At 33.5% G+C, this 17,745-nt stretch overlaps 1 protein-coding gene across 2 annotated transcripts in view; it reads left to right on the forward strand.

Annotated features, from left to right (window-relative positions):
- The window catches only part of LOC114335453 (furin-like protease 2), a 371,635-nt gene that overhangs the window by 141,194 nt on the left and 212,696 nt on the right, over positions 1-17,745 (forward strand). The gene's annotated exons all lie outside the window — the stretch shown is intronic.

A 17,745-nucleotide genomic window follows, 5' to 3' on the forward strand; every position in this document is an offset into this window, starting at 1 on the left:
CTTTTGCAATTAAACTTTGCAATGCACAAATCCGCACCTTTTCCTTTGAAAAATTCATAACCTTTATCAGGATAAGAGTAAAAGCTTGAAACAGGTACCGTTGTCTTTAGAAATATTAGAGCTACATACTGTAAAAATTCAGAAAAAAATATTAAAACGAAACAGAGTTGTAGCGAGGTAAACGAAAAAAAACGTGATTTCATTTTTTTTTTTATTTTTACATTTTTGACAATGTTCCCCCAAATAAAATTCAAAATAAACCTCCTTTTCGTTTTCAGCACCCTCGAAAATATAGAGTATGAATAAACTTAGCCCTTCGGCCCTCCGTGGTCAGTATCTCGAAAACTAAGCTCTTTTTTGAGGGTGTTCCGCTCGTGTAAAGGTCATACATCTAAACACACACACACACATTCTTTTGGTTCTTACTGTTCTTCATGTATTTGTTTAAGATGTTTTTTGTTCTGAAAGATGGTGTTATTCCCATCCTTTCCTTTTTAGAAAAGAATTATATGTGTCTCACAGTCATGTGCTGGTATACAGCTAACTCCCGGGAACTTTCCCGTTTTAGTAAAAGACGTGTTTTCTCAATAATTATTACAGTGGAACCCCGATAAGTCGGCCCCCGATAACCCGGAACTCCGGCTAACCCGGACCGATTTTTATCAGACAAACATTTCAACAATAAAAATGTATTGCTGTTACAAAATCTCGTAAACCTAATTCATTCATTTGGTGACGTCAATATACGAACGAAACGATTGATGAATCCGACATTACTGAAAATATCAGGGCAATCAGGGTGCAGATGGGACCCTGTCGCGCAATTCGCAGCAAATAAAATAGTCGTATGTTTTTGGCTTCATTTTATTTCGTTTATACATACGCATTTTCAAGGTTCACGAGGTTTTGTACCAACTCTATGTAATATAATATTTGAGAGATAATGGAACCGGATTGAACTACATATAACATAGTAAAAATGACTCATGGTACACCACATTCATTGTCGAAAACAACATGCACCTGTATTATCCTTTATTTTTTTGAAACTGTCTGTGTTAGCATTGTTTAGAAAAGACTATTCAAATTCTTTTTTTAACAATGGTCTTAGTCATCACTTTTATTAAATAACATAACATCAGAGACGGTATTATGTGTAGTAAAGTCGTATTATTGTTCGCTTCCGTTTTGTAATCGTTCGTAAATTTATTCAGATTTTGTGTTTGTGTGTCTTTTGTCTATAAGGGCAACAAAACGTAAAAATGTTGTAGTGACAATGGAAAAGAAACTAGAAGCATTAAGTAGAATTGATAAAGGTGAATCTTGCAGCATTATATTATGGTGTCGGTACATCTACAGTATCGGATTGGAAGAAAAATAGAACTAAAATCGAAGAATTTTTTTTTTTTTCAAAATGATAACAAATGACAGTTTAATCGGTGCAAAGCTAATAAAGCTAAGAATGAGACTTTTGACGACGCTTTGTATGTGTGGTTTTGTGTGGAATGCGAACGTGGTTTACCAGTGTCTGTGTGACAATTATAACGGAGTTTATCTGTAAGCATACCATATTTTATTAATTTTTACCATTTTCTCCGGCTAACCCGGATCGGCCGCGGTCCCAATTAATCCGAGTTAACGGGGTTCCACTGTACTTTTATCTTCTTTCTAGATTTAAGCTAGTATATCTTCCATAATTATTTATAAATATATTACATATCTAAAATCTATGCGTAGTCAGACAAATAGATTTAATCTTCAGATACCTTAGAACATCCATATTTCCTGTTATATTTCTAAGAAAAAGTTTAAATCCGCGCCGAAAATTTAATAAAACTTTTTTACTCGATATAAAGTCGTATTAGAAAACTCTAAATCTCCGATATATCGCTGCTGTCAATCTCTATTTGAGGCCATATAGAAAAACACTCAATAACTTTTTAAAAAATATATGTAGCGGAACAGGATCCAAACAAAATAAATAAAGAAATGTTTTGATAAAACACGAAAGCCGAATAGACCGAGGGGGAATTTGTCAATGCTTTAGGAAAAAAACTTGTATTGGTTTCTTTTTTTTTTTTTCATTTCACCTCAGTAAACAGAAATCCCGGATTATAAACCCGAATATATATTTGATGTTACTTTATAGGGTGTTTAGTGGAAAAAAGGAACTAATAGTATAATATAATTCAACTTCTTTTTCTTTAAGTACCGTGCCCAAATTTTAGGCGTGAATAGCTTCCATGACAATTTGCCTGTATTGTTCTCGATCTTGCGCGGCATGTAATAATTGATCTGCTGATAAGCTAGTCCATTGACGAAGGTTTTGGAGCCATGAATATTTCTTCCTACCAATTCCTCTTTTTCCGTCAATCTTTCCATTGAGTGTTAACTGCAGTATCCTGTATCTACTACCTCTCATTATATGCCCCAGATATTCAAGTTTTCTCTTTTTTATCATCTTCATTAAGTCATCTTCGCACTTACCTACTCTGTTTAAGACATGCGTTGAACCTATGATATTCTGAGCATTCTACGATATGACCACATCTCAAAGGCTTTCTCATTTGTTCATCATGTTAACCTTCATGATCCAGGTTTCACATCCACATAAGTAATACACGATACACAAAACATTTTAGAAACTTGATTTTTAGTTGTAAGTTTATTTTTCCTTTTTTCTTTATTCTAGATTTCTAAGTTCTTTTTCTTCTTCTTCTTCTTTTTGTATAGACATGACTCTGTTTTTTCAATGTGTTTGTTTTGATTTCTTGTAAAATTTCTTGTATTATATTTTTCAATTGTGTATTCTTTCATACCTGTTATCTTCCTTACCACTTAGTTTTTTCTAGACGTTCTGACGGAATACAAGTCATGATAATATTTATGCTTTATGTAATATATCGAATATAATATATGTATTTTTCAAAAGTTAAAACCATAATAGTAATGGTGGGGAAGCAAAGTATGCTAAATGTGCAGTTACTCGAGCGGTTTGGGGACATATCCTTTTTCTAAGGATAGATTTTTTCGGTCCTCCCTTAACGAACTCCCCTGCATTAAGAGCCAATATATGGTAGAGGTACATTTTCAGGGTACAAGGTTTCTCCCCCATGTAATAATCTGATGAGCTCGAGTAACTGCAAAAATCTCCGCTTGGGCTACCCTACCATAAGGGATTTTGAAATAGAGAAAAATATTGAAGCAGTTTGTCATGACTCCTGAGATTTTCAATCGTTAAAATGTTGATCTCGGTGTCAGCAGTCACTTCTTTTGCAAGTATATTACACAAGTAACTTGAATGTTTTTTTGTGTTCTAACGTATTTCCCGATTACTTTTCTCCCGTCCCTCGTATACAGATTCTCAATGATTTCTTGTCGAAGTTGCGTTAACTCTCCGGTCGCATCAGATTTTTTCTACAACTTCCCGAATCGAACTAAACACAATAAACAGAGATCTGGAGAAGAAAAAAAGTTCCGGGCTGTCCTTCAAGTTTTGTTCCCTTTTTAAACTGATATAAATCAATAGAACAGAGTGACATTCGAAAGAGTGAACGACTACCAAAAAAGTTATATTTACTTCTTCCTTCGGCATTTTTTGCACAGAGCTGGATTTTGGGCGACAAAAAATTATGTCAACTTTTTTCGTAATACATAACTTTACGATAAGTTTATATGTAATATTTTATAATTAAACAAGCTGAAAATGCGAGCATTATCATAACGAAAACTTTGTTTATTTACGTATTTTAATTCGTAATATGGAAAATTGCTATTATGAAAAGTAGTTTAGAATTAATAATTATGTTTTAATTTGCAATTATATCATTCTAATTTAAATGTTATCAACTATAAAGGTAGTTTACTCTTGATCTAAATTTATATTTTTATAAATATACCTCGTATAAAATTAATAAAACTTTATATAATATGTTGGTTGCATCATAAATCTTAGAACATGAATAGCTTTTTATGAAGAATAACTTTCCTTTGTCAAATTAAAAATAAAAGAGTTATAAATGAAAATGTTGGTATCCATAATTTGAGAAAAATCTTCAAATATTTTTTTCCATTAGAATTGCACATATCAGACCATAATTTTTTATACCAAACAATATTATTTCATATACTGTCGGTTCGCTAAACTCAGACACAACTGGCAAGTGATTTTAGTCAATAATTTTGCCAATTTGGCAAAAAAATAATTACTAATTACCTAGTTAATAATTACTAAATAATTAGTAATTTTGCCAATTTCGGCAAAATTCGCAAAAAACAAAAAAATTACCTACTAAAATCACTAGCCAGTTGTGTCGAGTTTAGCGAACCTACTATACAGGGTGTCCAGAAACTCTACCGACAAACGAAGACAGGAGATTCCTCAGATAATTTTAAGAGAATTTAACCACATTCACCTAGACCGAAAATGCTTCCTAAGGGAGTTAGAGCTCTTTGAAGATGGCGTCTTGTAATTAGTTTTTTTTAAATACCTCCAGAACGCTTTTAGTTAGAAAAAACGAAAATTGGTACACATATTTATCTTCCAGAGATAAATCGATTCCATCTATGGTGACTTTGGGTGGTGGTTTTGGGTGGGGCAACGGTTATTTTATCGCATAACTTTTTTGTCTTTAACTTTTAAGCACTTTTGATACTGGATTATTAAATTGTGAGGTATTCTAGTACTAAAAGGTACTCTTGCTTTAAGTCGGTAGGACACACCGTTTTCAAAAAAATCGATTTGAAAATTTTTCGTTTCTTGAATTTGAAAAATTTTTTGAAAATTAAAAAAACGGTGTACTTTACCAACTTCAAGCAAGAGTAACTTTTAATACTAGAATACCTCATAATTTAATAATCTAGTGTCAAAAATCCTTAAAAATTAAAGACAAAAAAAGGTATGCGATAGTATAACCGTTGATCTACCCAAAACGGACGCATATGACCGGTACTAGAAATTCACAATTAATAAAATCGATTCATCTCTGGAATATAAATAAATGTACCAATTTTGATTTTTCTAAATATTTTTTTTATTGATTTCTTTTTGATATTCAAACAACGAAAAGTTTTAAAATCGATTTTTCTAGAAAACGGTGTATCCTATCGACTTAAAGTAAGAGTACCTTTTAGTACTATAATACCTTACGTTTTAATAATCCAGACTCAAAAGTGCTTAAAAATTGAAAACAAAAAAGTTATGCGATAATATATCTGATGCCCTGCCCAAACGGACGCATATGACCTGTACTAGAAATTTGCAATTAATGAAATCGATTTATCCCTGGAAGATAAATATGTGTACCAATTTTCGTTCTTCTAAATAGAAGAGTTCTGGAGATATTTAAGATAAACTAATTACCAGATACTCTTCAAATAGCTCTAGCTTCCTTAGGAAGCATTTTCGGACTAGATGAATTGGGTTAAATTGTCTTAAAATTATCTGAGGAACCTCCGTTTGTCGGTAGAGTTTCTGAACACCCTGTATTTTAATTTCATAACAAATGGAACAGTCCATTTATTATAAAGGGTAGGCCGTATACTCGTAAATATATACCTACTTAATAAATTATTGCTTTTATAATATACTCAAATTGTATTTTTGGACATCTTATTTATTTTATATAATAATTAAATTTACTATAAAATGTCATTGATGTTTTATTAATACTTAATTTAAAATTTAGTTTGACATTCACGAAGTGTCAAACTCAAATGTAAATAAACTATGCTTTGCTGAACAAATTGAGCTTAAAAAAGTAGCCTACTTCCTAATCAACCATTTGAGCTGACGTTTAGTGCGTCGGTAGGAAATAACCGGATTGTGACGTCACATTTTAGACTTTGAGGTCGATTATCTCGAAGATGGTTAGAGATATCGAAATGCCGTTTTCAGATTTGGATTCAGAAGGCAAAACTACATGATACACCTGCTCTAAGTATTGCAGGAGCGGCAACGCAATAACACACAGACTTTTGCAAATTTATAAACGAAAAGTTTTCGTTGAAAACTGTGCAGTGAAGTAAAACTTTTAATGTAATTTGCTAGAGTTTGTTTTACAAAAGCATACAGCTTAAAAGTCCAAACAGATTATAATTGTTCAGACGGTTTGTGGTTCTATCAGACCATCATCAGTGAAATTAATAGTACTTGCAGGCGAAGCGATGAAGCAGTAAAAGCCCAAAACCTACCAATTTTCTGCACTTGGATGCATCTCAATGGAACTTATTACATTCGATTCGTAAGAGCCTTAAAAAATTTTCTGAAATTAAGTGATTGTGAAGAAATGAAAATTGCATTATTGAAAAAGGAAAATGCATTTTCCAAGATGAATTTCGAGGTGATGAAAAGTGATAAATTCGTAATTCGAAATTAATTGAGGGAAATTGATTCAATATTAGTACTCGGTGGTTTTTGGGGTAGTTGAACACAAATATCATGACGGCTATGTTCTCCGAAGCATCCAGTGCTCAGGATGGGCCTCGTCTTCTGGAGTTCTATGGAAATTCGATACAAAATCAATGTAAACTCTACTGTGGGTTTTTGGGGTCGCTGATCACGAATATTATGACGGCTATGGTTTGAGAGGTACCTGATGGCCAGGACGGGCCTCATTTCTTGAAGTTTTGTGGAAATTCGGTACAAAATCAGTACAAACTCATTACTTTGTGGTTTTTGGAGTCACTGAACACTAATATCATGTCGACGATGGTCTACGAGGCATCTGGTGCTCTGGATGGGCGTTGTCTTCCGGAGTTTTATGGAAATTTTGGGATTTCTGAACATGAATACTATGACGGCAATGGTCTCGGTAGTGCATAGTGTCCAAGGGCGGTCTCGCAAGGACCTTTTCTCATAGAGTTTCATGGGAATTAGATACAAAATCAGTCCAACTTCGTTGCTTCTTGTAATATACAGTATCTCACTAAGCTTCAAGAATCCCGAGTGTAAACATAGTACCACTCAGTTGGCAGAGACTTATGGTTATCAAATTATTTAATGGCAATCGAAAAAGCCAAGAAAATTGTCCTCGGCAAAATTCTGTTAACGTCCTAAAAGTCGATGCGATTACCCAACACTTAAAGAGAGTATATCTTCAGTTGCAAAACTGAGAACAAAATAGCTTAAACTCCATAGACTGGGGATGGATGTAGGTTTGTTGAAGGTGGGTATGTAGATAATGAGATTTGCATAGGATAATACTGACATTTGATCATGGGTTTCTCGGGTTATGAGTTCGAGGAAAAAACAGAAGGTTGCGCTGATAGCATCGCAAGCTTTTTATTTTTTTTTTAGAGTTTATCCATAATACGAGTAGGCTAACGAAAATATAAAGCAATGCCTATAAGAAGAGGAGTACGACAAGGATATGTACTATTGCCAATGCTTTTTAATATGTGCTCAGAATACGTCAATTAACAGAACAGTAGTGAATAATCTCAGGTAGGGAATACAAGCATATCTGCCATTCTTTCGAACAGCAGAGAAGGGTGCAAATTTTGGTTGATTGCACTACGAAGTATTGCGAGAGGTATGGAACGTCTCTGAACACAAAATCAAAGAAAAATTATAATTGTCACTTAGAACAAGATTGAAAACGAAACAGACTATGTCAGGGGTGGGCAAAGTGCGGCCCCTTAGAGATTTTTATGCGGCCCGCGGAAAAAAAGTAAAGTATTTTAATTATTTAATTTTTTTTTAATTATTGCTAATATTAATGTTTTGTCGGCTCCCTCAATGAAATCCATGAAATTTCAACAAATGGAAACAATATATTTTTGAAGTAGTCAGGAACTGTTTGGAAAATTTTAAATTAACCCGTAACCACCTACTAAGTGTAACAACTGACGGTGCACCAAGTTTAAGAGGGTCAAATATTGTAATGTTGAGAAAGCTTAAAGATTATATTTATTAACAATTTCCGGAATATGATTTATTCTTTTTTCACTGCATAATAATTCATCTGCAGGTATTGTGCAAATATGTTTTTCAAGTAGACTACGTCATTTCAATTATAACTATTATTGTTAATTTTGTTCGTTCAACAGAATTAAATCATTGTACATTCACAGCGTTTTTGGAAGAATTAGAAACAGAACATACTAATGTCTTATACCACAATCATATTCTATGGTTAAGTTTTAAAAAGGTTTTTAACCCGGGAACAGTCGCGCACTTTTCTGCCACGTAATCGGCCGCGCGTTAGATTAAATCTAACAATATGACTTTAAAACGAATTTTTATATTATAGTATTTTTATTTAGTTAAAAATATCCATTTCTAACAATTATTAAAGCTAATTGATTCTCACCAAAGCCATAAATTCCACAAAAAACCTACGCATTTCTACACTCTTCCTCGAGGCACTTACAAGTGGAAAGTTATGTTGCAAAATGTTTCATAAAGTTATCACAGAAAAGGATAAAATGTCAGATTTTTTCTAAAGATGCAACCGATCCCAGGTTAAAAGATGCTGTGAATTAGGTGAGGAAATTACTTTATTTTTAGAAATGAAAAACTGCTACAAATTTGCTAAATTTATTATTAGTTTTGAACGCAAAATGAAACTCAAACTATTCATTGATCATATAAAGAAAATAATTAGTTCAATTATTTTATCATTACAATCATTAAATAATGTATCAGAAAATAAATTTAAAATTTATGAAGAAAATCTTGTAATTTTCTGACGGAATTTGAAAATCGTTTCAAAGATTTTAAAGATATATAATTTTCCTTAGGTATCACTTTTACTTGGGAATAAGCCACAATTTAAATTTGTAATTAAATTTATTTGACGTTTCGATTTTTACTTCGGAAATCGAACCATAGTCGCGCCGTTAGATAGAATCTCACATTTTATCCTTTTTCGCAATAACATGATGAAAAATTTTTGAAAAATTTCGTAAGTGCCTCGAGGAATGGTGTAGTAATGCGTAGGTATTTTTTTTTCTTCTTCTTCGTCTTTTTGTGGAATTTATGGCTTTGGGAGAGCCAATTAGCTTTAATAATTGTTAGAAATAATATTTCTAAGATAGAAAGTAAATAAAAATACTATAAAATAAAAATTTGTTGTAAATTCCTATTTAAATTCGTATTGTGAGATGAAATCTAACACGCGACTGTTCGCGTTACAGAAGTGAGCGCGACTACTCCCGGGTTAAAATACAAAACAATAATATGTAAATTAAACTAAGTAAATAAATGATATTAATTAATATTTTGTATTTTGATAACCTTTTCCGAAGTGGAAATCGAAACGTCAAATATATTTAATTTCAAATTTAAATTCTGGCTTATTCCTGAATAAAATGGACCTAACTAAGGACCTAATCAAATAAAATAGTAAATTGCACAAGATGCCACACGGAAATAGCTTCACAACAATATTAGTGGAAAAAGAAGGGGGACAAATTCATGATTTAAAAATTTGGAGGTTTTTTCGACTTTTATTATTATTTTAAATGAAGGTACATAACTCAAGAAACCTTTCTAAAATTTCCGTTTGACCAGAGTAAAATTACCGAAAATACAGCATGTTTAATATTCCTACCTTCGACTCGCTTTGCAGCAGCTTGAGCGTAGTGAGAAACGTTTAACAGCTGTTCCCTTTTCTTTTGTAAATTACTTTACGATTTGACAGACAAAAATAAATTAAAAATAAAAGTTTTCAAAACTAAAAGCGTTTTTCTCAAAATTGCTTTTTTCAAAGGCGGTGGACATTATAACTCAAAAGATACTTGTCAGATCCACCTGAAATTTTTCATAGAGTTTCTACAGACATTTCTGTTTAGATATTTTTTGTTTTATGCTTATTTTTTGTTTAATAATAATAAATATGTTGATTTTCACCATTTTTTATAAAAAAAAAAGTTCGTTATTTTGACTTCTGAGTGATATAAAAAACACAAAAATCGTTAGTAAAACAAAAAACTCGAGAGAGTTACCTCGAGAAACTCGTAGAGTTAATACCTTATACCTAGAGTCGCTATTAATACCTAGAATCATAACCTCAAGTTAATAAAATATTTTTGAATTTTTTATTTCATATGATCCAATGACGAGTTCTGATATCTACTGCAAAATCCATTTTTTTTTTGAGTTTGATCATTTTAACAATATTTGATGTTGATTTTTTTCTATATTCTTTGAATTGTTGTGAATATGTTTATTTAATTTAAAAATAAAATAATTCTACCGTAGTTTCAAACAAAATTTAAAAAGAGGTGCTTGATTTCAAACCATATATCCCCCCTTCTCCGCTTAAACAAAATTAGTAAAAAGTTAAAAATTAGAACATGTTAAGGTAGCAAATATTGCGGCCCTCGGTAACAGACCAAAAACATGTGGTGGCCCTTACTAAAAAAAGTTTGCCCACCCCTGGTCTATGTATTCCCTCTTATTTTATATGGAATTTTAGTCTGTACAATTACGGACGCAACTGAAAAAAAGACTTTTTGTCAGCTTTAAGATACGGGCTATCAAAGAATGTGAAAAATGTCATGGACTCAATACGTAATAATAAACACTGAAGCATTAAGAAATTTAAAAAAAATACTCTACTCAAAAACATTAAAAAAAATGAACTGCTTTGGACACGTACTAAGAAATGAAAAATATGAGTTAATGCGATTGGTGATACAAGGGAAAGTGAAAGGAAAAACAAGACCGGAGAGACGACGCATGTCCTGTTTGAAAATATAAAGTAGTAGAGTGGAAAAACAACAATATAATTCTTCAGGACCGTTACAAATAGAGTAAACTGGGTCACGATGATCGCCACTTTCCTTAAAGGATGAGGTATGGAGAAGAAGAAGAATTAATTCAGATTATTATATTTTATATGAGTTTGGCACTTATTACAGCAGATTTTTGTCAATGTCAATTTACAGAGATTGCACAATATCCAGGTTATAATAATTAATATTGCTACAATGCCAGTAATATGTATTTCCCAAATGTACCGTTCAAAGATCAAAATACGAATCCCAAACCGACCCTGAATACGCGCGTGGATGAAATCCAAGATTTTTTGAGTTTATTGAAGTTTTTTATGTCGAACCGAATTACAGGCATTTTTTTATAAAGACAGAAATGAAGTTCCTTTCAGCATAATGGAGTATCTTGGTGATAAAATTAGGAACTTTCCAGGATGTGGATAAAATGAATGTAACCCGAACGCAAAGAGTGAATATTTTCCTAAACAGGTTATAGGAGTTTGGGAAGTATAAAATGTTTTTGTAAGATATGCCGGTGGAAAAAACCGTAATTTGAGTATTAAATTTGAATGGAATATCGAATAGGTATGTCGAACAGAAAAAAATATAAGGTTAATATTTTCTTTATATAAGCCAAAAATGATGAAGACACTTAAAAAAATATGGAAAAAATGGAGGTAACATATGGTAATATAATAATTGTAAATCACATAATATTAAAATTATAGCAACATATTGTCCACCATGAAGGGCACTCTGTTGTTCTGAGACTGGGAAACTGGTCTCAAAAGCGGAAGAACCAAGAAAGTGAGAAATAAAGAAGAAAATCAAAAAACAACAAAATAATGTACAACACGATCCAAAGACAAATAAGAATTGAAATAAGAAAGGCCAAAGAAAATTGGTTAAAATCACAGTGTGAAGAGATAGAGTCGTTAGAGCAAAAACATGATACGTTTAACATGTATAAAAAGGCGAAACAAGCATCTGGTCTTCAGAAATCCAACACAGCTAGCAAATTAAGAGACCAGCAGGAGAATATCATCACAGACAGAAATCAAGAAATCTGCATATGGACAAAATACATACAGGAACTCTTTGATGATACTAGATCCGAACAACCTCCATCCTACATATGTGATGACCACTTACCAATCACATCAGATAAAGTGGAAAGAGCAATATCACAACTAAAAGATGGCAAAGCTCCTAGACCTGACAATGCATATGCTGAACTCATAAAACTATTTAACACCGACGGTACTCAACGCCAACTAAAATATTTAACGACATATTTATATTTAAGCGGAGTAATACCAAAAACATGATTGAAGTCGACATTTGTTGCTTTACCAAAGAAAACAAAGTCCGAATCCTGCAGTGATTTCCGAACCATCAGCTTAATGAGCCATATTTTAAAACTATTTCTAAAAATTATACATCAAATGATATATAGACTGTGCGAAGAAAAAATTAGCCGAACACAGTTTGGTTTTCGAAATGCAGTGGGTACAAGAGAGGCTCTATTTAGTATACAAGTTCTATTTCAACGATGTAGAGACGTAAATTGCGATATTTATGCATGTTTCATTGATTACCATAAAGCGTTCGATACAGTACATAAAGCACGACAAGCTGATGGAGATATTAACCAATATTGGAATTAACACCTATGATTTAAGGATTATCAGCAATCTGTACTGGAATCAAGCATCCTCTATCCGGACAGAGACAGGAGAATCCGACGATATCAAAATCAAACGTGGGGTCCGTCAGGGATGTATACTATCCCCACTGCTGTTTAACATCTGCTCTGAGGAAATCTTTCAAGAAGCAGTGGACGATGTTGAAGCCGGAATTCGAATTAACGGAGAATGTATCAATAACATAAGATACGCAGACGACACTGTGGTATTCGCTGGCAGTTCTGAAGCCCTACAGGAGTTAATGAACAGAATCGCAGAAGTCAGTCAGAGATACGGACTTTCACTAAACACTAACAAAACAAAATGTATGATTATCTCTAAGAACAAACAGCAATTTGGACGAATCAGTGTGAATGGTCAACAAATAGAAAGAGTAAAAACATATACCTACCTTGGTACGAACGACAATGAAAATTGGGACCATTCTATAGAAATCAAATGTAGGATAGAGAAAGCAAGATCAGCATTTCAAAAAATGGCAAACTTGTTCAAATGTCATGATTTGTCGATGTTACATCTTTCCTATACTGTTGTACGGAGTTTAATCGTGGACTCTCACAGACGCCACCTGCAAGAAAATTGAGGCTTTTGAGATGTGGCTTTATCGTCGAATTCTGAAGATATCTTATACCGACCACATTAGTAATGAGGGTGTTTTGCTGAGAATTCAAAAAGGAAAAGAGCTGTTAATCAAAATAAAAACAGCCAAAATCGAATACCTCGGTCACATCATGAGGAACAGTGAAAGATATGGACTGCTGCAACTGGTCTTACAGGGAAAAGTAGAGGGAAAGCGAGGACCAGGAAGGCGAAGGATTTCGTGGCTGATAAATCTACGAACGTGGTTCAACACAACCACTACAAATCTTTTCAGAATCTACAGCAGTGTGCAAAGTACAGATTGCCATGATGGTCGCCAACATCCGAAACGGATAGGCACTACAAGAAGAAGAATTGTCCACCAAAATAAAATTTGAAAATAGTCCGAACTAATACAAAGCCTTGGCGAAGTACTTAGTATCCTTAGTATTCTTAGTATCGGATGACCTCTCCGTAGTAATGATAGCAAGTGATAGAATAATTATTATTATTGTCTAACAAAATCACCAATTGGATAGGCTTCGTGCAGGATCTAGAAAACAGAATAGGACTGAATGTCAGCTTAAATATAATTGAACTTCTTCTTCTAAAAGTGCCTATCTTCTGGAGATGTTGGCGACCACATTGACCCATCTTATTCTATTTACGGCAGCTCGAAATAGATCAGTTGACGTTAGACCAGTCCACTTCCTAAGATTGGCCAGCCAGGATATACGTCTACGTCCAGGGCCTCTCCTGCCCTCAATCTTGCCTTGTAGAATCAACTGCAGCAGTCGGTATTTTTCATTACGCCTAATGTGGCCGAAGTAAGCCAATTTTCTGTTCTTTGCGTTGTTAATTATTTCTTTGTCTTTTCCTAGCCTCTGGAGAATAGTTACATTAGTTGTGTGGTGTACGTCGGTAGCACCACATTTCAAACGCCTCTAACCGTTTTATGGCATCTTCTGTCAGGCTCCAGCTTTCAACTCCGTATAGGAGGACACTAAAGACGTATCATCTAAGAATTCTTATGCGTATATTGATACTTAAAGACAAGTTGCAGATAATTTTCTTAAGACTGTTAAAAGAGCTTCTGGCTTTTTCAATACGAGTTTTTATTTCGTAGCTATGATCCCAAGTATCCTTAATGTTGCAGTCCAGGTAGCATATTTTCTGTACTCTCTCTAGAGGTGTATTGTTTACTGTAATTTGGGCGTTTATGTTGGTGTTTTTACTAATGATCATTATTTTTGTCTTCTTACAGTTTAGTTTTAGGCCGTATTTGTTACATGCTGCTACAACATTATCCATGATCCTTTGGAGCCCCTGCGCACTATCCGCCAGCAATACTGTATCGTCTGCATATCTAATATTATTTATAAGTTATCCATTTACTACAATACCATCTTCTGATTCGTCCAAGGCCTCTCTAAGGATGTTTTCAGAGTATATGTTAAATAATGTTGGTGACAGTATGCAACAATGTCTACTCCTTTTTCAACCGTGAAGATTTCGGACAGTTCATTTTCGAATCGAACTGTTGCTTTTTGTTGGAGATATAAGTTTGAAACGAGTCTTATATCCTTACCATCGAGTCCTGATGTTTTTAGGATATCGATTAGTTTTCCATGTGGGACTTTATCAAATGTCTTCTCGAAATCTATGAAACATGCATACACATCGCAATTGACATCCCTGGCTCTCTGTATTAGAACTTGCAAGCTGAAAAGTGCTTCCCTCGTTCCGAGTCCTGAACTGAATTCAAATTGAACTTCACTCAGCTGTTCTTCTAATTTGGTGTATATGCGCGAGTGAATGATAGTAAGGAGTACTTTAAGTACATGGCTCATCAAACAAATTAATCTATGTTCTTCACATTTTCTAGCGTTGGCTTTTTTGGGAAGTGGAATGAATATTGATAGTAGCCAGTCTTGTGGTAAGTAACCAGTCTCGTATATGTTGTTGAATAACTTCGTAAGAGCTGTAATTTGTTGTGCCTCTAATAGCTTTAAAATTTCACCATGCACCTCATCAGGACTTGGTGATTTCCCATCTTTAATCCGCTTAATGGCCATAGTTACTTCTTCGTTTGTTATTTCTGGGCCATAGGGATTGTCTATGTCATACGGACTTCGTGCAGCATCTTCGAATAGTTCTTGCATATATTCTTTCCATCTTCTTAATTTATCTTCAATTGTAGTCAAAATTTGACCTTCGACGTCTACGACTATGCCTATATTGCGTTGTTTTCTGATGTTCTGTATTTCTTTAATCTTTTTGTGCATATGGAAATCGTCATGTTTGCGTTGTAGTGTTTCAATTTCTGTACATTTCTCCATCAGACATGCTTCTTTTGCCCTTTTATTTCTCTTAGTATACTCTTATGCAACTTTTTGTATTCATTGTCATTTCTACCTTTTAATTTCCTTCGCTCTTCCATCATCTGCAATATTTTATCTGTCATCCATTCTTGCTTCTTTTCTCTTTTTGGTTTAAGATATTCATGCGAAAGTGTGTTGATAGATGTCTTCATTTCGTTCCATTGTTCTTCTACGCCACTAGGAGCGTCTTCAACTATTTTCGCAAAATTCTTATTAATCTCTGTTTTTACTTTTTCCTGGATGCTATTTTCTTTCAGTAGTTTTATATCTATCTTGGGTCTTATTTTCTTTTGAATTATTTTGAGTCGTATGTTGATATTTGCAACTAACAGACTATGATCTGAGAAGACATCGGCGCCTGGATATGTTTTTGTTGAGGTGACAGAATTTCTAAACCTTTTGCTTATGTTAATAAAATCAATTTGGTTTCTTATGATTTTCCCTGGGGTATCACCAGGTGCTTTCCATGTATAAAGCCTTCTTGGATGTAATTTAAAGAATGTGTTCATTACAACCATATCCGTCTCTTGACAGAATTGTATCAGTCTTTCTCCTCTTTCGTTTCTTGTGCCAAGACCATATGACCCCACAACATTCTCGACTGTACCTTGTCCTATTTTGGCGTTGAAATCGCCCATGATGATAGTTATCTCATGTTTTTTTGTCAGCTTTAGAGAGTTTTCTAGAGTCTGGTAGAAATTTTCTATTTCTTCTTCGGTTGATTCGGATGTCGGTGCGTAGACCTGAATGATATTTATATTAGAGGGACTTGAATTAATCTTCAATAGCATAACTCTATCTGATATGGGCGTAAATCCTATTACTGCTTTGGCTATTTAACTTTTTACTATCATTGCTACGCCATTTCTGTTTCTTGTTGTGTCATCTCCCGAATAATAGATATGGTGTTCACCTATAATTTGTATGCCAGAATTTGGCCATCGAACTTCACTGCATCCTAAAATATCTATGTTTAGGCGAGTCATTTCTTGAATAATATTTGCTGCCTTGCCTGCTTGATACATGCTTCTAATGTTCCACGTACCGATCTTTTTCACTTTTGGGACATTATTGGCTGACCGGGGGATTCTTAGCACCCTCTCCCCATTTAAGGGTTGCCCGGTTTAAGGGTTGTTTTAGGTTTTCAGCCATTGTGGTGTCCTGGGGATATCCTTACAATTGAACAGCTTGACCAAATGGCAGAGAAATGAAACATAGTAAGTGTAGCAGACAGTGTGGGTGAACACTAAGCCAACTAAAATAAGGACGAAAAGTAATAATGATCCAACTGAAATAAGAACTATGGTTGTCGAAACAAGAACGACTGAGAACTTTATGACAGTAATGTAAAACAACTGTGAATAAAACCAGGCTAAATAAAAAAACTCAAAATATAAGCAAAAAAATTGAAAAAATTAAACACGAATCAATAAACAAATTCTTAAGGGAGCTTATCTATGAAAGATATAGTGATTATTTATTATGGAGAACCATGATAAGACTCAAGATGCCAAAAAGACAAAATCCACCCATTAGAAAATCTGATGGTCCATGGGCTGAAAGTAACTAAGAAATAGTTGACATTTTTGCTAATAATTTGAAAATATGCTTTTAAACCGCATCATAATATGATGCATATTAGGCAATCTCGAATTGACAACTTTCCATCAATACATAAAAATATTAGAGAGACAATACAATTAGTATTATACAGTGTGTCCCGAAAAGAATGGTCATAAATTATACCACAGATTCTGGGGTCAAAAATAGGTTGATTGAACTTCACTTACCTATATACAATAGTGCACACAAAAAAAGTTACAACCCTTTGAAGTTACAAAATGAAAATCGATTTTTTTTCATATATCGAAAACTATTAGAGATTTTTTATTGAAAATAGATATTCGGCATTCTTATGGCAGGAACATCTTAAAAAAAATAAAATTGAAATTTGTGCACCCCATACAAATTTTATGGGGGTTTTGTTCCATTGAAACCCCCCAAACTTTTGTGTACGTTCCAATTAAATTATTATTGTGGCACCATTAGTTAAACACAATGTTTGTAAAACTTTTTGCCTGTTTGTGCTTTTTCGATAAGCCAGTGTTTATCGAGAGATTTTGAATATTGGTCGAATCCACCACATATTTGTATATGGTTAAGTACGATTATAGAGACCTGTCAATAATCTGAAAATTTATTTATAATTTACATTTTTAGGTATATTTTGAAAAAGAAGCCACATCTCGATAAAAGGTGACTTATCAAAAAAAGACTAGGAGACAAAAAAGTTTTAAAAACACTGTGTTTAACTAATGGTACCACAATACTAGTTTAATTGGAACGTGCACGAACATTTG

The sequence above is a fragment of the Diabrotica virgifera genome, chromosome 2 (genome assembly GCF_917563875.1).
Source record: "Diabrotica virgifera virgifera chromosome 2, PGI_DIABVI_V3a".
NCBI lineage: Eukaryota > Metazoa > Arthropoda > Insecta > Coleoptera > Chrysomelidae > Diabrotica > Diabrotica virgifera.